Source organism: Mesocricetus auratus, unplaced genomic scaffold (genome assembly GCF_017639785.1).
Source record: "Mesocricetus auratus isolate SY011 unplaced genomic scaffold, BCM_Maur_2.0 Super-Scaffold_100014, whole genome shotgun sequence".
NCBI classification, from domain to species: Eukaryota; Metazoa; Chordata; class Mammalia; order Rodentia; family Cricetidae; genus Mesocricetus; species Mesocricetus auratus.
Window position 1 is genome coordinate 55623309 of NW_024429197.1, and position 19713 is coordinate 55643021.

At 45.2% G+C, this 19713-nt stretch overlaps 1 protein-coding gene and 1 long non-coding RNA gene across 6 annotated transcripts in view; one reads left to right on the forward strand and one right to left on the reverse strand.

Annotated features, from left to right (window-relative positions):
- Positions 1–19713, forward strand: part of Nfib (nuclear factor I B) — a 412093-nt gene that overhangs the window by 144726 nt on the left and 247654 nt on the right. The gene's annotated exons all lie outside the window — the stretch shown is intronic.
- Positions 13449–19713, reverse strand: part of LOC121144035 — a 39309-nt gene continuing 33044 nt past the window's right edge. Inside the window, exon 2 of the long non-coding RNA XR_005881380.1 lies at positions 13449–14557. This is a non-coding gene — a long non-coding RNA (uncharacterized LOC121144035). The remainder of the gene's footprint in view (positions 14558–19713) is intronic.

Here is a 19713-nt window from a genome sequence, read left to right on the forward strand (position 1 = left end):
TATGTCAGGAAAATGGAACGAAGTGAATTTGGCAGGTGAGGGGCTGATGGGATCGACAACGGGCAGATGTGCGTTATATGGAAAGTTTTTTTGAGGGAGAGGTAAGGAAATAAGGGAAGGAAAGAGAAAAGAAGTAGAGGGACACAGAAACAGAGACATGGACAGAGGGGGACAGAGAGACCTGCCTCCTCGGAGAGAGAGGAGAGAAGAGAAGGGGGGAAGGGTTGGTGGAGTTTTCCTTTTAAAGGGTCCTTTGCACCTGTGTGCAGACTACATAGTGAAGTAGCAGCCATGAAACCCTGGGCTGATCAGAGCACGGCCTAAGTGCATTCTGCCAGGTGACGGGGCAGGCCAGCGTAATGCCTAATCCTTCCAAGGTGGACGTTGTTTTCCCAGTTGCTCTCATTGATCTGACGTAGCTACTAGCCAGTTAGTTGCAGGGACCCACCTATCACTATGGCCTTTCCCAGATCTCTGAGGCTAGAGACACCTGTGATCACATCCAGCCTTTCCCATGGCTGCTGGGGGATCTAGACTCAGTCCTCACACTTGTGCAGCAGGCACCGTGCAGGCGAAGCCATCTCCGGACCGATGACAGTCAAACCGTAATAACAGTTCTTTGCGGCAATTTTTTTTCTCCTTCAACAGAAGAGTGAAGCATTGCATCCAAAGCTGACACTGAAGAAAAGATAAGGAAGTTCAAAAGATAACTGGGTCATTGCACAGCCGTAAGAAAGGGGTGGTCCTCTGAGGGTTGGAAGCCACGTCCTAAACAAAGAAAGGAATAGAAATTCCCAGAGATAAAGAGGTTTAAAATGTCCGGCAGGGTGACTCACTGCATTGCAAGATACCCTCCAAGTATAAAGAAACAACACTGTTAGGAGTGATCTGGCGATTCCTGGATTTCTAGCTTTCTTTGGTCCTAAGTCTAATCTATCCTTGTCATAGTTATTCCATACCCTTCTTGTTAAGTAGGGCTGTGCCTAAAGCTAGGTTATGCTTAGTCTGAAGCTAAGTATTTAACTTACATTGTGCTGTGGGTCAGCATCCCCAAGCTTCTTATCTTTCTATATGACTTGGCTTCATCCCACTGACATCATTCATTTGATTTTTTAAAAAAATGAATGTGCTCTTTCTCCTCAAGTAGAGAGAGCTTAACTCTCTATGTGTGTTGGGATTGAAGTTGCATTAATGAGGTAAGTAGTAATGACCTTAACACTCTATAAACTCTATTGCAGTTTCAATAAGAAGTGTTAGAAATACATGATGAGCTCACTTAACTGTACTGGAGAAAGACAAGAGTAGGAAGGAAAGGGCTGCATGAAGGGAGAATGATACGAGAATTGGTTTTGGTGCAAAGAATATGCAGACCACAACGGAGGCGATGATCATGCATTCCTCAGAAGCTGCTTAAATAGAGACACAGTACATGACTTAGAGAGCACTGAGGCATTGCTACAGCTTACTTGTGTAAAGCACTTTGTAATTTGGCTTCATTTAATTCTCATCAGTTCATTTTATTCTTTTTTTTTTTTTTTTTTGGTTTTTCAAGACAGGGTTTCTCTGTGGCTTTGGAGGCTGTCCTGGAACTCGCTCTGTAGACCAGGCTGGCCTCGAACTCACAGAGATCCTCCTGCCTCTGCTTCCTGAGTGCTGGGATTAAAGGCGTGCGCCACCAACGCCCGGCTAGTTCATTTTATTCTTATTCAGTCTTCATACCAAACCTCTGAGGGAGCTGTCAATGCTGTTCCATTATATAGTTGAGGAAAGAATATAGGTGTCTGAGGCTGGAGAGATGGCTCAGCAGTTAAGAGCACTGGCTGCTCTTCCACAGGACCAGGGTTTAATTCCCAACAACCACATGGCAGCTCACAACTGTCTGTAACTCCACTTCCAGGGGATTTGACATCCTCACAGAGAAATACATGAAGGCAAAACACAAGTGCACATAAAATAAAAATAAATAAATTATATTTTAAAAAAGAATATAGGTGTCTTGCTGAAGTTCTTTGGGAGCAAGCTTATGGTCATATGAGGATATACTCTGCTTTGCCAAAATCAGATGAGTAGCACACACAAGGCCCCTTTTCCTTCACAGCTTCAAGGCAGGGCCATCACCCAAACATGATGCACATAAACAGAGATCCGATGATGCAATCGTGTGAGGATCATTAAAACTCAAGCTAGTCAGGGTAGCTCTGACACAGAGCTCTCTAGGTGCAAGTGACCATGAACCCCGCCATCCCCAGATGCACAGCCAGAGCTGGTGGCTCAAGATTTAACCAAGGAATGTCTTCCCAATTCCAGTCAGTTTGGGAAGAATATACAGGAAAAAATATGTAGATGCAGCAACTTAACATTAGGAGGGTTAGGGAGGTAATCTCCATTCGAACCACAATCCTTCAAGCCATTCTGGGGCAGGAATGTTTTAGCACTCCACTGCTTGCTCATAACTGCTCCATGGCCTTCTCTGCAAATCTCGCTCTCCGCTCCCTCCTTGCTGGCCGAGCCTCAATCCTCCAGCACTTAGCTGCTAGCCCTCCTGCTAGTTGATTATGATGCCACAGTCAATCCAAAGCTAAACCCCATGGACAGTTTCCCCACTGTCTAAGACAATCCCCACCTTCACATGTGGACGTAGGTTGCTCACAATCTTTTGGCATTCATTCCCTATTCACAGCTTCTGAGACCCCCAAATTGTGCCAGGCAGTTTCACAGCCCTGGTCCTTTGCCAGGATGCATAGGCCCCCTCTTCCTATTGTGCCCTCCCCAGTTTAGTCAATGAGTGCCTACTCATCTTTAAACACATATATTAGAATATCTGAGAAGCCTTTTGCAGCCTTTCCCGTCCGAATCTGTGTCCCCAGCAGACTGTGATGGAGCCTGTCACACCAAATCTGTGTCCCCAGCAGACTGTGATGGAGCCTGTCACACCAAATGAATTTTACTCATCAGCACCTGTGTCTCCCCTAAGAGGCTGACCTTGCCTCATCTTTCACCCCTCCCTCTCAATGCAGTGACAAAGGAAACAGGCTCAGTAAGAACTGTTGCCCAAACAAGAATTGAAGGTGACTGTCATTGCCGTGGCCACTGGGGCATGGCTAGGGAACTCGCACAGGAGGATAGTTCATTACTGAGTGCCGTGGGATGGAAGGAGAGACAGCAAAGCTCCTTGCTGATTCCAGCACAGAGAGGCGTCCCCCTAAAATGTGAGGCAAAGAAGAGAGGCCCAAGAATCCTACAATGGGTTTGCTCTGTCGTTCTGGGATGCAAAAGACTGGAAGTCTGGTACAGGCCAAGTCACTTATCTTTGAGAGTTCTGACAAGCTTTCTGGGGGTGGGAGGAATAAAAGAAATGAATAAAATTAAAAATGTGTGGTTAAGAAAGTTAGAGAGAGGAAAGGCCCACATTTCCGCTAGGGAATAGGAAGTGGTCTTGTCTTCCGCAGCAGGACTGTCTAATAAATCTGGAGACTTTTATTGACTTCATAGGCGCAAAAATAACCACCCAGAGAAGACATCGGGTTTCACTTATGTTTTTGGAAAGTAATTTCTCACAGACGCGAGGCTAAAAGAAAGTGGTTGCACGGGCCTCAGCTGCGGTGGTGTGTCTTCTGGTATGCGTAATGCAACTGGATCTGAGTTCTGGGACGATGCCCAGACTCAGGGGCTAAAGCCTCTGTTGAAAGCACTGAGGACAGAGTGTTGCCAAAATTTTATGTATGCAACTGTGGATCGATTGTCTTAGTGCAAGCACAGACTTTGATCAAGAGCGTCTGGAGGGCGGGGTTTCATTAAATGATGTTTTCATCCCTTAATTCTACAGTTTTTATGTCTACTTGTTCCTAAGTCGACCACAGACCCTGAGTGTCCCTGACACAGAGAAGCCCCTCCCTAAGCCCATGTCTGGCTCTCAGGCTGCGGCAGTGACTAGCGCTGAAACAGTTCCTGGTAGAAAGGGTACAGTCTGGGAAGTTTGCTCCACTCTACAGCTCTCCGTCTCTCATTAGACCAGTCAGAAAGGAAAATGCTAGACGCTCTCTCTCTCTCCTGCCTTGTGTCTGTGATTCATTAGTAAGACTTGAAAACTTCCCCTACACAAAGACAAGCTCTCCTAAGCAAAGGACTGATAAGAGCATACGTCTGGAGAACCAATTCTTCCTTTTAAAGATGTCTGGCCAGGACTAGAAAACTCAGGCAGCCTCAGTGAGAAGAAGTTTATTCCTCAAGTCCTTTCCAGTGTCCATGGAGTTATGGGGAAAATGGCACCTAAGTAACATTTGTACCGTCACGTTTCTACAATGGGAAGGAAGCGAGCGTAGCCATCTCCTGGCCACCCTTAGTGGCAGAGCTGAGCCTGTTGGTGTGTGGGAGGGTGGTTTACTCAGAGCCTCTAGCCTGTCCACAAAATAAAGACAGGGTCTGAGAATGAAAAGAACCCTTGCACCAGGAAGCAGGAAATAAATAAAATGTAATTCAGAATTAATTGCCTTATTTTAGAGATGACAAGAAACAAATTGGTGGTTTCAAAACTTGGTCTCTGTCTCTGTCTCTGTCTCTGTCTCTGTCTCTGTCTCTGTCTCTGTCTCTCTCTCTCTCTCTCTCTCTCTCTCTCTCTCTCTCTCTCTCTCTCTAAGTAGCAGAGTCCCTTTTCAAAGTAAAATCTTTTCTAAAAGTACCAAACATTTACTGAGTCCTCCTCATGTGTAAGGTTAGGCAAAGCGGTTTGCATTTAATGTTGTTTAGTAACCTACGCTATTGTGAGATGGGCATTGTTACTTGTCTGCTTCGCAATTGTGGAAAACAAGACAAGAAGCCAGCCTGTTCCAGATTAAGGTGTAGATAAGCCCACTGTATAAACAGGCAGGTCAACGGGAGGCTGCTCTGTGGGATTAGGGCTGCAAGACCAGGCGCCCTTGCGCTCTGTTGTCTTACTCCTTTGTCATTCTCTCGAGAGCAAAGCCAAGGCTCTGTAGAGCAGCGCCTCAGTTTCCTGACTGGGTGACCTCCCCATCCTCTCCTGGTGTCTGTGCAGTCCCTGCCGCCAGAGGTGCAAACACAGTGTCCACTGAGCAACCTCAGACCACAAACTGGCAAACTCTGTCATTCACTAAAGGACAGGGTCTGCTTCTCTTTCCAAGTGCTTGAAAAATAGTAGAGTTTTTTTTTCAAACTACCTTGACTAAACAGACACAAGGAGGAAATTGAAGAACTGTGCAGATGTAAACGTGCTGATGCTGTTAGATCAAATGTGCTGCTTCAGTCAAGCCACGGGGCAAACCTCAGGAGCAGCACTTGCTGTGCCAGTACAGTTACTAAGCATTCTGGCTGCGAGACGCTTCCCTATCTACTCTCTGATAAGCTGTCTAGTAACTGCATCCAGGGACAAGTAAGAGGTGGTAACATTTTTTTTTACCTCTTGTTGTCTGTCCAGTTGCCGGATCCCCCAGAGCAGAGTTCAAGGAAAGAGGACACTTTTGACGTCTTTTTATTTTAGCTCCCGGCAAAGGCCAAAACAAACAAACAAACAAACAAAAACACAAAACAATGGGGCTGGAGACATGGCTCAGAGGTTAAGAGCACTGACTGCTCTTCCAGGGGTCCTGAGTTCAATTCCCAGCAACCACATGGTGGCTCACAGCTATCTACAATTCAATCTGTCTGGTGCCCTCTTCTGGCATGTAGGCAGAACACTGTATATGTAGTACATAAATAAATCTTAAAAAAAAAAAACACGAAACAACAACAATGGCAAAACTCCATGGGCTAGACCTTCCAGATTACAGGACTTCAGTCACTCAGGGAGATCGCAAGGGGGTGTAAATAGATATAAGATTATTGGTGGGGAATCTGATGACAGCTTTTACAATGAAATCCTCAAACTCTTGACCTGATAGTGATTCACCTACTGGGAATTCATCCTGGAGAAATATGCTGACAACTGTTCAAAACTGTTCAAGGGGGATGTGACAGTTGCAGGAATATGTGTTACAGGGGGATTGGGGAAAAGCCCACATGCACTCTCTGGAAAATGGTTAAGGAAAATATGGTTTGACCGTGCAGAACAGTACAGTGGAGCCACTAAAAGGTTAAAACAGTATTTTCTACAGATGGACATGAGAAAACATCCAAGACACACTGTTGAGAAGGGAGTAGAATTCTGTTTTGCTTTGTAAAATGTTAACGTGTGTCTTAAAAAAAAAAGATCTGCTTTCCTTAGCTATGTAGGATTCTAGGTTTTCACTTTGTATGCTGCCTATCTTTGTTTTGAATTACTTTTGTGTGTGTGTGTGTGTGTGTGTGTGTGTGTGTGTGTGTGTGTGTGTGTGTGCATAGACGTAAAGGAATCACTTCTGTAATCAGAATAACAGCCAGCGTTCCTCCAGCGTGGTCCTTGGAGAGCCCTTATTGCAAAGTCCGGAAACCTAGTCCAGACCTCTTGACTTTACTGGCAAGCCAAGCTGAATTGCCATCGGAGCAGTGAGACTGCCAAGCATGCACGGAAGTTCTTCCACTGTTCAGGGTTTATGAGCCATTGTAGCAACTATTACTCCAGAAGGAGATCTCTTCTCATCGAGGAGGCGACGTGGATACACTTGAACTTTGGCTAGCTTGTGACTTGATGCTGTGGTTAAGAAAGTACAGCTGACACCTAGAGACAAACTTAGGAGATTTAGGCTGATGAGGAAGTGACGGAGGTAAAGGGATGTCCATAAAAGACAGAGGCATTTATGTTTAATCATGTTTATGTGTATGTGTGTGCTCTTGTGCCTATGCCTATAGCACGTCTTTGGGGGTGTCAGCGAGGCCAGAAGAGGAAGTTAGAGTCCCTGGAGCTGGGGGTACAGGCGACTATGAACTTCCCAACATGGGGTACTGGGAACTGGACTTAGTCCTGGAAGAGCAGCAACATTCTTAACCACTGAACCTTCTCCAAGAGGTCACCATTTAGGGGGCGCCATGGCTTATCCGATTAAGAGAACTCAATAAAAAGGATTCAAAGTCCCAAATCAGGTCCCAGGCATTGGGAGGGGTCCTGAGAAGGAAGAGTCATTAACCAAAGCTTCATTATCTTCACTGTAGGTGTCTCAGGGAAACCTCACGCTGTGGCTCAGAGCTCTGCAACCAAGATAAGATGGAAGAGCAATAGTCACAACTCCCTTCCTTGAAGGGTCATCCTTCAAAAACAGAGATTTATCCCACATGTGGCAAAAACTAGAGGCCACATGCTAGGCCCAGAGAGACTGCAGCATGCCTTTGGGGTGCTCAGCGTCTGTGCATGGAAAGTCTCGGGAGAAGCTCTGTTTGTTGACAATGGCAGACACCCAGTTCTTGATGCTCATAAAACTATGGCCGTCAGTGCTGGGAAAGATATATTAGGTCATCAATTTCGATTTGGATCCAAGGCAGGATGATTCCCCAGTGCAGTCATTCTGAGCCTTTGTCTAGGCAGCTTTGAAATGTCTCTAGGGCCTAACTCTGGTCCTCAACTCCAGTTCCTGGGCAAATGCTGAATTGCTTGACTTCAAAGAAAAGAAAAGGGGGCATTTTGAAGAAGGAGCCACACAGTACTTAATTATATCCATTCTGAGATTTCTATCAGCCATTTCCACATGAAGAAAATAATTTAGTGTAAAGATACACTTGTATCTTTGCTGTAAAGTTACCATCAAGGAACAAATCACTGATTTTTTCCAGTTCCTTATATTTCAACTTTGGTGGTGAGTTTCTTTTTAGCTTTAGGGAACGGGGAATAAAAGCAAACTTGCAGGATTGCCCATAACCAGAGTTATTGAGAATGAGTAATACTTAAAAGTGGTTTTTGGTTAGCGGAAAGAAAATTGTGTTCTAGTCTTGTCTGTAAACCATACTTGAGTCTGTCTACCTTTGTCTTTGATAGACCTGATGTGTTTGCAGTTTTCTAGGCTACAATGGTGCTGTCCAATGAGGAATCTTGGGGCTCAGTACCACATGACTGCAATTCCAGTACTTGGGAGGCAAAAGCAGGTGGATCTCTGTAAGCTCAAGGCCAGTGTGGTCCAGCAAGATCCGGGCCAGCCAGGGCTACATGGTGAGACTCTGTATAAACACAGGGAGTGGGGTGGCTTGGGAAGTTCTAAAACTAAGTTTTTATTTTCTACCAATTTCCTTTAGCTTCAGAATGAATAGTCCTAATTCCTGGAACATAGTGGTGGCTGGAGGGTAGACTTGAATTAATACTCTTTTTGTGTCAATGTATGTTTTATGGCCTTAGAAAAATCCTTCATCTGCAGACTGTAGCTTGCTTGCTCCTTAAGAATATTGTATTTTACTTTTGGAAAATAATGTTTATCCAGGAAAAAAAAGTTTAAATATCCTCCTCTGAAAACCCTTTTCCCACTCATTTATTTATTTAGTGTGTGTGTGTGTGTGTGTGTGTGTGTGTGTGTGTTGTAGGGATCGAATCCAGACTTCTCACAAACTAAGAACATTGTCCTAGTTAGGGTTTCTATTGTTGTGAAGAGACACCATAACCACAGCAACTCTTAAATGGAAAGCATTAATTGGGGTGGCTTACAGTTAGGTGGTTTAGTCTATTATCACCATGGTGGGACACGATGGAGTACAAGCTGCCAGAAGGAACTGAGTGAGAGTTCTACATCTTGATACAAAGGCAGCAGGAACTGATTTTTTTTCTAAGACAGGGTTTCTCTGTATTACTTTGGAGCCTGTTCTGGAACTCACTCTGTAGACCAGGCTGGCCTCAAACTCATAGAGATCCGCCTGCCTCTGCCTCCCAAGTGCTAGGATTAAAGGTGTGTGCCACCAACGCCCCGCTTGAAACTGAATTTTTTGTCACACTGGGCATAGCTTGAACACCTCAAAGCCTGCCCCCCCATGATACCCTTTCCTCCACAAGGCCACACCTACACCAAGAAAGCCACACCTCCTAAGAGTGCCACTCCCTTTGAGGGCCATTTTCTTTCAAATCACACCACACACACTCTCTGCCTCTAAGTTACACTTTAGTACCCAAATAATTTTGTATGGTTTGTAAAGGCATTTAAAGGTTATCTCATAAAAAGTTCTGGGTGCTCAAATGCATTTTAAAGAACTTCTCCTTAGGAAAAAAATAATTAAATTGCATGAATTTAGGACTGTCCAGAAATCATGAACTCCATAATAAAAAAATTAATACTGCTTGTCACATCAATAAAAAGACGGCAACTTATACATCTCCAGTGTTCTGTGTGAATAAAAATCTTAAATGAACCCAAAAAATCAACAGGCTGTTGTTTAGGAAATTGATTTCAAAAGAAATTAACTTACTCATTTAATATGTTTTCTTACCAACAGTGGCAGGGGCCACTCACTGAGCCACAACTTCCCATTTCGGCACCGGTTTCTCCTGGGCACTATGGCAGCAGGCGAAAGCTCCTCGCAGACCCCCACGGAAGGAGAGCTTGCTTCCCAGGGGAAGCTCACTTCCCATTGGGCTTCACTGTGCCATGTGTTCATCCCCAAACACAGGACAAGACTACATTGGTATCTCATGGGTTTGGTTTTTTTATTGCCAAATCTGATCAACTTAAAGCAGACGTGTATTCCTTCCTATATTTGGATAGCAGGGCTCAGGATCACGGAGTTTGTGCAGCCATGCTGCCTCTCTATACAAGAGGGAAGCTTCTGTTCCTGTCTTTACCAGAATCACGGAGTTTGTGCAGCCACGCTGCCTCTTGATACAAGAGGGAAGCTTCTGTTCCTGTCTTTACCAGCTTGCCATGGCTCTGGGAACTTACTGGTTTGTGACTTCAGTCTCTGGGGTCACACTGCCCCCTCACTTACTCTGTTTGTATGTGTCACCCTGCCTTCTCCTTGTCTCATAATACAGGTTTATCTCATCCAAATTCTTAATGTAATTACAGCTACAAAGACCTTTATTCAAATGAGGCTATTGTCACACGTTCTGGGAAATGGGATGTAGAACTTATCTTTGGGGGGCCACTCAGTAGAGCTGGCAACTATTTAACAATATCCTCCTAAGGAAAGGGGAGTCCTTCTCAATAACACTGGTCTTGTTCCGTCAGTTCTGCCTCCATAGTGAACTCCAGGCTATTGAGGGGAAACCACAGACCATAGAACGGAGGTGCCAGCAGACTGCCACTATACAGTTTTTCCACTTACAGAGCCAGTAGATGCAAGCAACCTGGAGATCCCCAGTGGTGACAAAATGTACTCAAATGAAAAAGAAGGAAGAAGGCATGAGAATTGCTCCTTTTGAGACTGTTAAGTTTATCTCATTGTAAAATTCTGTGCTTTGAATTGCTTTGGAAACTGAGTGTAACAAATGGCTCAAGAGTTCGTTGACTTTTTACCAGCTGATTCATATGTGTCAATGGGAGCTGGCATCAGTCAGCATCCCGTTCAACAGGATATGTCAAGTGATGAGGTCCTGAGTCATCAAGCTTAGGGTGGATAGCTGGTCAGCAATAACTACAGCATGTGAACTGAAAACGGGGTTATCACTTCTTTCAGGGAAGGTTGGAGTGTTGGTACCTAAAGAAGGGGACAGGAGAACCCTAATAAATCACTTTCAGAATCTTTTAAATATACTGGTGCATTACATATTTAAACTTTTTTTTTTGGTTTTTTTTGGTTTTTCGAGACAGGGTTTCTCTGTGGCTTTGGATGCTGTCCTGGAACTCACTTTGTAGACCAGGCTGGCCTCGAACTCACAGAGATCCGCCTGCCTCTGCCTCCCGAGTGCTGGGATTAAAGGTGTACGCCACCACCGCCCGGCTAAACTTTTATTTTATATTTAATTATGTGTATATGTGTGTCTGTGTATGGGTATGTGCACATATATTAGTGAAAGACAGGAGAGGGCATGGATACTCTGGAGCTAAGCTAGAGTTACAGGTGGTTGTGAGACACCCAGCATGGGTGTTAAAAACTGAACTCAGGCCCTGTTCTGGCTAGCTGGTTATGACAACTTGACACAAGCTAGAGGTATCTGAGAGTAGGGAACCTCAATTGAGAAAATGCCTCCATAAGATGAGGCTGTAGGGCATTTTCTTAATTTGGTGATTGATGGGGGAGGGTCTAGTCCTTTGTGGGTGTGGTCCTGGGTTTCATAAGACAGAAAGCTGAGCAAATCATGAGGGGCAAGTCAGTGAGCAACACTTCTTCTCCGTGGTCTCTACATCAGTTCCTGCCTTAAGGGTCCAGCCCTGCTGGAGTTCCTGTCCCGACTTCCTTCAGTGATACACCACAATGTGGAAGTGTAAGCCAAATAAACCCGTTCCTCCCCAGCCTGCTTTGGGTCACAGTGTTTCATCACTGCAATAGAAACATTGGTACCACAACAGTGAGGTACTTCTGCGGCAGGCCTGACCACGTTGTTTTGGGGAGGATTGTGGACAGACTTTGGAACTTGGTGCTAGAAAAGCCATTGGGTGTTGAGAGCTTAGTGAGCTGCTGTGTAGGAGATTGGAAGATAAGAATGTTGAAAGCAGTACAGATGATGGAGGCCTGGACTGTGAAGTTCCAGAGAGAAGGAAAGACTCTACTGGGCATTGTTGAGTTAAGAATTTGTAGTTCTGATTAGCTGGGGCTGAAGAATTTTCTGTGATTAACAAAAGACCAGAACCAATGAAGTAAAACCTTTGTTTTACTGGGGCAATAGGAACTGGTCAGCTGGAGCTGAGAAATTAGTGGTGATTAAGAAGAGGCCAGCATCATTGAGGTGACATCTTTTGGGAAGTGATTCCTCAGAATCTGCATACGAGAGCTGTTCCAGAGGTGGCCATGGTCATACCTTGCGCTAGCAGCCAAACTTGGTAGTGTAAGAGTAACCCAAGTGATACTGGTTTTGAAGGCATGAAGGGGCCATGGTGAACAGCTGAGACTTGGGACTGTGAGAGGCCAGGATAGGTCATTGGCGAAGGTGTAAGCCTCAGTTGAAACCCCAGAATTGAAGTGGTCATGGAGGAAAATTGATGTTTGGCACCATGAAGAGAGCCCAAGAGAGGCTGTTTGTGAAAGTGCAGACCCGTTGCAGCAGAAGACTGCCAGTGCCGAAAAGTGACCACCAGGGACAGCAGCAGTAGAGGAATGTAGCCAGTGGGAGCCAGGAAGAGAGACTGTGTGTGCTGCAGAGCCAGAGAAGTGACTCAAGCCCTTTGGAGGAGCCCAGGAGACTGCGAGCGAATCTCAGACATTGGTTGTTAAGTTATTTATACTGTTGGAGTTTAGTTTTGCTTTGTTCAGATTTTGACTGTTCCCTGCTTCTCCCTCTTGAAGTGAGACACTAATTTACTTTCGATTTTACAGGTGTCCATAGTTGAGAGGTTTTCAGTCTTAAAAGACTTTGGATTTTCAAATAGACTGCCTATATTGAAGAGGTTGAATTTTTAAAGACTGTGGGGCTATAAATTTAGAATGTTTGAGCTGGGCATTGGTGTGCACATCTTCGATCCCAGCACTCGGGAGGCAGAGGCAGGCAGATCTCTGTGAATTCGAGGTCAGTCTGGTCTACAGAGTGAGTTCCAGGACAGCCTCCAAAACAATACAGAGAAACCCTGTCTCGAAAAACCAAAAAATTTTTGGAATGTTTGTATTATAGTGTTGAGATTAATGTGTGATCTTGGGGAAGAACAAGAAAGGAGTAGTTATATCTCAACAGTGATGTGTTTGTGTGTCAAGTTGACAAGAGGTCGACTGTGCTGGCTAGTTTTATTTCAACTTGCCACAAACTAGAGTTATCTGAAAGGAGGGAATATCAATTGAGAACATGTCCCCGTGAGATCAGGCTGTAGGGCGTTTCCTTGGTGATTGGTGGGGAATCACTGGGCCCCACCAATGGGCCCAGTCCATTGGTGGTGGGTTCATCCCTGGGCTGGTGACCCTGGGTTCTGTAAGAAAGCAGGCTGAACAAGCCACTAGGAGCAAACCAGTAAGCAGCACTCCTCCATGGCTTCTGCATCAGCTCCTGCCTTCAGAGGCCAGCTCTGCTTGAGATCTGTCCTGACTTCCTTCAGTGATGGACTGTGATGCGGAAGAGAAGCCAAATAAACCCTTCCTCCCCAGGTCACTTTCCGTCATGGTGCCTCATCACAGCACTGGAAACCCCAACTAGGATGGCCCATTGCAAGAAACCCCAACTAGGATGGTCCATTGCAAGAGCAACACATACCCTTAAGCACAATAAGCCACCTACCTCCCCAGCCCCCATCTAAATATAATTTAATGACTTTCTATCAATGAAAATCCTGTATTTTTATTAAGTTCAAAGAGGGCGTAGATATGAGCATTGTGGGTATCGGTCAAGGCTCATGTCAGGATCTCTCCAGGAAACTCAGTGCATTTTTACATTCTCCTTTCTGCTTGTAGGATCTACTTTTAATTTTGGACATATTTATTGGAAGGCAAATAGACTCAAAGGAAGAAAGACAGTCCAGGTCTTAAGGTATCTTTTTAAAAATATTAGCTTTATTGACGTATAATCTGTGCACCATGCAATTCTCCCATTTACAAGTAAAATTCAGTGGTCTTTAAATGCAGTTATCAAGTGCAACCATCATTTCAACCAATTCAAGAACATTTTCATCACCACCCAGAGAAATTCTTTACCGTTCTTCTATCTCCCAAAGTCCAGTCCCTCTCTCCAAGTCCCAGCCAACCACCGTTCTGTTTTCTCTATATGTAGTATGCCTATATAATCCAGAAATATGGAGTGGATGCCTTCCCTTTTGATTGTTACTGCTACTTAGGAAGATGTTTAAAAAGTCACCCATGCTGCCATCTCTATCATGTCATAGCTTTCTGCTGCTTGCTAGTATTCCATTATATACATGTACCACTTTACGCTCACCCGTTCATCGGTAGGCGTTTGAATTCTTTCCCCTTTCTGCCTATACTGGAAACGCTGCTGTGGACACCTCCTCCCCTCCCACTTTTCTTTCCCAGTGCCGGGGATTGAGCCTTGGACCACGCTCATTGCTATACAAGCATTCCATGACTGAACTATATCCTAGTCCCACCGATGCTATGAATAGTTTTGTCCATGTTTTATGTCAATTTTCAATTTTTCTTATGAATAAGGGAACTGTATTTTAGAACTTAACTCAGGAATGCCATGTAACAATTTCAAGTCCCTTCAATATGGGATCATCCCTTTTCTTAAATTCTACTGCTTCTTGGTAGTGGAGGAGGAGAGTCTGTCTCTTGGGACAGAGTGGGAGCTGGCTAACTTGGGATTCCTAGACTCAGGAGCAGGTGCTATAGAATTTCTTTTGCTGTACCAAGTACGGGCCTTGCCCGCAGAAGGTTCACAACTTTTAGCCCATCACAATCTTCTTCCAAAGGCTCTGTGTCCACAAATTGTAGAGAAGAACAGAAGAACAAAAATGAGTCTGAAAAGTTAGAGACTTGGGGACATTTACAGGGAAGAAGCTCGGTGGGGGAGGAAGGGCGGTCTGGGGGAGGGCTGAGAAGCAACTTCTCCGACACAGGCCAGTGAGGGCCTCACTCTGTCCCTGGCGTGACATGGAAGCATCGTCCTGTGTGTCCTGTCGGCCTGCAACGAGAAAGGGGGCTCTATATTAATTTATAGCAGCCTTCTTCCAAGAAATGCAGAGTGTCTCAAAAGGCTTTCCCTTACTCCCTGGAGGGAAAATGCATAAAACTTACATAGGAAATAACTCCTTTTAAAATGTACACTCCACAGTTAGTGCTGGGCAGAAACAGAACCAGCAAAGCAGGCCTCCAGACCAAACATTCCATTACTGTCAGTATGCTTTGTAAATAAATGCACCGAGGGTCTCTACGGCAGCCCCGTGACTCTGCTCACTGATGATGGCATTTCTTTCACCGGGATGTAAACTTTTTCTCCCAGTTATCACCCTCTGGTAGGACCTGCTCCAGGTAATGGAAAGATAGCTTACTGCACAGCCCCCTGTACTGGTGGCCCCCGCTTTACTTTATCCTCCAGCTTGGACCTCCCAACCGGGGACTGAGGAAGGAGCCGTGGGACAGCTTAGCATAGAGGGAGAAGAGTTTTTGTCTTAGTTTTATTTCTGATGCTGTAATAAAAGACACTCTGACAAAAAGTACCATATGAGGAACGGGGTTTATGCAGCCTGCAGTTCAAGGTTACCACCAGTGACTGAGGGGAAGGCAAGGCAGGAACCTGAGACGGCTGGTCACATCACATGGACAGTCAAGAGCAGGGGGAATGAATGCATTCTTGTCCACTGGCTTGCCTATGCTCAGCTGGATTTCCCCACTCATAACAGTGTAGAACGTCTGCTGAGGCAATGTTTGGACCCACAGTGGGCTGGGTCTTCACACATCAGTAAGTTTAATTAAGACAATCCCTACAGACATGTACTCAGTCCAGCCCAGTGTAGACAATCCCTTCCTGAGACTCTCACCACGTGATTACTGGTTATGTCAAAGATATTAAAGATATTAAAACTATCTTTAATCTTTAACCCTTTGTCAACTTGATGCACAAACATGCACTTTTAAACCATACTGTCCCACTCCTAATACCCACAGTCTCTACCGAGGGTCTTGGGAAATAGTTCAATTGATAAAATACCAGCCACACAAGCATAAAAACCTGATTTCAAATCCCTAGTACTCATATAAAGGTCTTCATGCTGGTGTGTCTGTAATCTCAGGGCTGGGCTAAGGGTAGAGACAGGAAGATCTCAAGAGTTCTTTAGGGAGTCAGTGAGGACCATTGATGAGCTCTCTGTCTGGCACAAGACACTGTCTCAAAAAATAAGATGAAGAGAAATTGAGAAAGATGCCTGGCCTCTGGTCTGTACACACGTGCATGTGTGCACACAGCTTGCTTATGCAGGCCCTACACACAGAGACAAAAATATAACTTGATTTTTTAAGAGAGATACTTGTGTTGTGAGGTCCTTAGGGCTTAACTATAAGAAAAATAATTGGTCAGGGCCACATTAGTTCATCTCAGAGAATTGTACGTGGAAAGATTTGTGACTTTCCTTCCTCCCTGGCAAGCTTCTGTATTCTATAAATCCTTTTCCAGTGATGATCAGAAATTGGAAATTTTAATCCACTTAACAACAACAACAAAAATCAATGCAATGTCCCAGGGTTCCTCTAGTTTTTTGGGGGGGATGAGCAGGCAGCTCCCATAATTTTAACAAATCATTACTTAAAATTAATATTATGTGTCAACTACACAAGTTCTATTATGTCTGGAAGCGTAGTCAAAGATGAAAAGGCAGGACCCCTGTTGGAAATTAAGAATTTGAAAATGGAGCAAGCAAAACACCAAGGCAAACATGGGCCATTTCTAAGTAAGGGATCTTGAGTGATTGTTCATACTGCACACCCGTAAAGGCCAGCCCTCCTGCCAACATTTAAAAATAAAAGACTCTCACACTGGAAAATCTGTTGACACAGGATCTGCATCTCCAAATGACTGCACATAATTGGCTGGTGCCAAATAGTAGCTTGCGTTAGTTTGATGGAAGTGCCATAATCAAATGCCACAAAACCCAGTGACTTACACAAAGAAAATCTGTCACCTCTCAGTTTGAGTCTCGAATCTGAGACCAAGGCATCAGCAGGGCTGATTTCTTCTGAGGATCCCTCCTTGGCTCCTATCTGGTCTCTTTGTCCTTGTGTCTTCCTGCGGTCTCGCTCGGCACATGTCTGTGTCAACATCTTCTTATCAGAGCCCCATCGGTCACCTCAGATTAAGGCTTATCTCACTCAAACATAATTATGTCTCTAGAGAGGCTGTCTCCAGGGGCTCAGCAGGTAAAGGTGCTTGCTGCCAACATTAATGATCTGAATGTGATCCCCAGAACCCAAAACCTGGGAAGCCAACCCCTGAATGTTGACCTCTGACCTCCGTAAGTGCATATGAACAATAAATAAGTAGATAAAGCAATAAATAAATGAGCCTATCTCCAAACACAGCTCCATTCTGAGGCTCTGGGGATATATAACATGAATTTGAGCGGTAACATGACTTTTTGAAGCGTGCAGCTTCACCCATACCATGGTTGTTTCCCTTAAATGGGGACACAGTGCTCTGAGTCACTGAACTGGCCATCTGGTAAACCTTCCCACCCAGGGTTTTTCCCCTTCCTGGGACAGTGTTACCACAGGCCATCTCATCTGAGTACTGCTCCTCCTCCTGGCTCGCTTCTCACAGAGAGCCAGCCACCAGCTCTTCCAGACAGTGTATGGACCTGTGACACTCTCTCATATGGGACAACAGCTGCACACTCACGTCACAGCTGCAGAACTAAGGTTGATGCTCAAGTGACCTTCACGGGGCGGGGGTCATGAGATGCCTAATAAACAGTGATATAATGCACTGTGCCCATTACACAGAGATAGTGATTGAAGACGGTGCAGGAGGAAGGGGCTGCCGTGAGGCATAACCAACTGCTTGTGTCAGAGACGGGACATACAGGTTTGAGGAGTGCAAAACTCCCAGTGGCGCCATAATTCTTCCTCAGGGCTGATCACCTGACTAGATGAGGAATGGCTGTAAATTTTGATGGAAATTCAGTCTGGTCTTCATACCTAGTTGCAGAGAAATGTTAGCCAGATTATAGCTGAAAACTCTGCTGATTCTGGGGACGTTTTGGTCTAGTGCCTGGAACAATTAAAGCATGTATTCACACCTACCACACTCGACGCTGAGCAGAATTTCCAGCACAACACTTAGTACTTTATTTTTAAAAGAAATAGCAGTGACTGAATCGTGCTAACTCTGCGGCTTCCTAGCTGAGCCTTGTGAGGGTGAGGGGCTTCTGGGCTGAGAAGAGATACATTTTGTGCTTTTAAAAATCTTTGCTCAGAATCAGGAAACTTTGGATGTTGAAACACGCCTGCACCTGCACAGACATTACCAAATCCCATTTGCAGGGCTCTAAGAGGAGGTGACTCTGTGTACTGCTTATTCAGTACTGTAACTTAAAGGAGTCGTTAAAAACATCTTACCCAAAACTCTTCGCTTTTGAGCCAAGGAACAAAAGGTTCTGAAATTTCAGATGGCTCCCCCACCCCCACCCCGGCCCAGAACTGCACCCACAATGCAGTTGCTGCTGTTTTCAGACCAGTGTGCTCGCCACCTAAAGGGGTTGCTTTTAAGCAGGCTTTGTCCTGTTAGCCTAAACTGTGTGCAAAGAAAACCAAATGAAGCAAACTAGAGCACACACACACACCCTGCTCTCTCTATAGCAGTCTCTACTTAGACTCCGGAATTGAGAAAGAAAGGCCACTTCTACTCCAACTAGCTTAGCGAACAAAAGAAACTTCTCTGTGGTTGGTTTAGGCAGCTCTGGGCTGCTGCTCTCCACACAGTGCTCTGGAATCTGATGTGAGTCTAACACCAGGGGGCGCAGTATCCTTTGTCCTGGCCAGAGATGAACGTAGGCTCTGCCGCCTGGCTGGGCCTTCAAGAAAGTTGATTCCCCCCCACACACACTTCCACAGTTTCTTCTGGGAACTAGCCAACTCCCCACGCTCCCTCAACTCTTCTCCGTCCTTCCTAGAGGCCCTCAGAGTCTCCCCACAGTCTCAGATGTGTGCGGGCTGCAGGGTTACTAGGAAGAACCAACATCCCCTTCCCATGGCGGCTCCTCTGCTAAGTTTAGGAGACCCTACCAGTGAGTGGCCAATCATTTCTTATCATTAGGCCCCAAAGTTAAAAGTTTAAAAAGATTTTTTTAAATCAAGACAAAATGAGCATTACATGACAATTGGCATATATCCATCCTTCTCTCTCTCTCTCTCTCTCTCTCTCTCTCTCTCTCTCTCACACACACACACACACACACACGCGCGCGCGCGCGCGCGCGCACGTAATAAATAATTGTTTCTAGAAAGCTGCTACCCTCTTGCAGGTATGTGCCCCCAACAGTCTATGAATAGCCTTTGGTAGTGAATACTTTCCAAAGGGACGGGCTTAAGCATCTTTTAGGCCACACCTCTGCTGCTCTTAGACAACCACTCTGTACAGTGTGCCTGCATCTCCAAGTCCTAACCATCTTGTCTTACTGCACACATGCTGAAGCCCCCCCCATATCAGAGACCCCGTGCTCCCATTCCCGCATAGAAATGAGCATCTCCTTTCACTTTGTGACCACTGGCCACCAAAAGCACAGGCTTTCGCACTGTCCCCAGACTCCCTGGGTGTCCTGGCTCACACCTTCAACCCCAGGACTCAGGGGGCAGAGGCAGACAAATCTCTGTGAATTTGAGGCCCGGGCTGTTCCTCATAGCCAGTTCCAGGAGAAAAACAGCCCCCTCTGTCTCAAGAAAAACACAAAACCCTAATTCTTTGTTGTTCTAACTGCACATCTTCGAAAAGCAGCAATTACATTTATAGAGAGAGAATTGAAATTTACAATCCTTTTTCCTGTCTCTCATCGGAGTCTCCCAACAACTAACTCTAAAGGATAGACAGGGAAATCCGAAGCTTACTAGGTATGCTCCAGTCCTGGCCTACCACAGGGTGGACGCAGTCTTAGCGTCTTGGTCATGAGGTTTGGAGGAGGACAGTTTGTACAGTTATACCAAGGCCCAGGAAGAATACAACCATTACAAGTAATTATTAATATGGTCTCAGCTTCTGAAACATGTAGCAATTTTTGGCTCCCGAATAGGACAGAAGGAAAGGAAAGGAAAAGGAAAAGTTGATATCCACTCTCATCTCAGAGACCTTTTTAT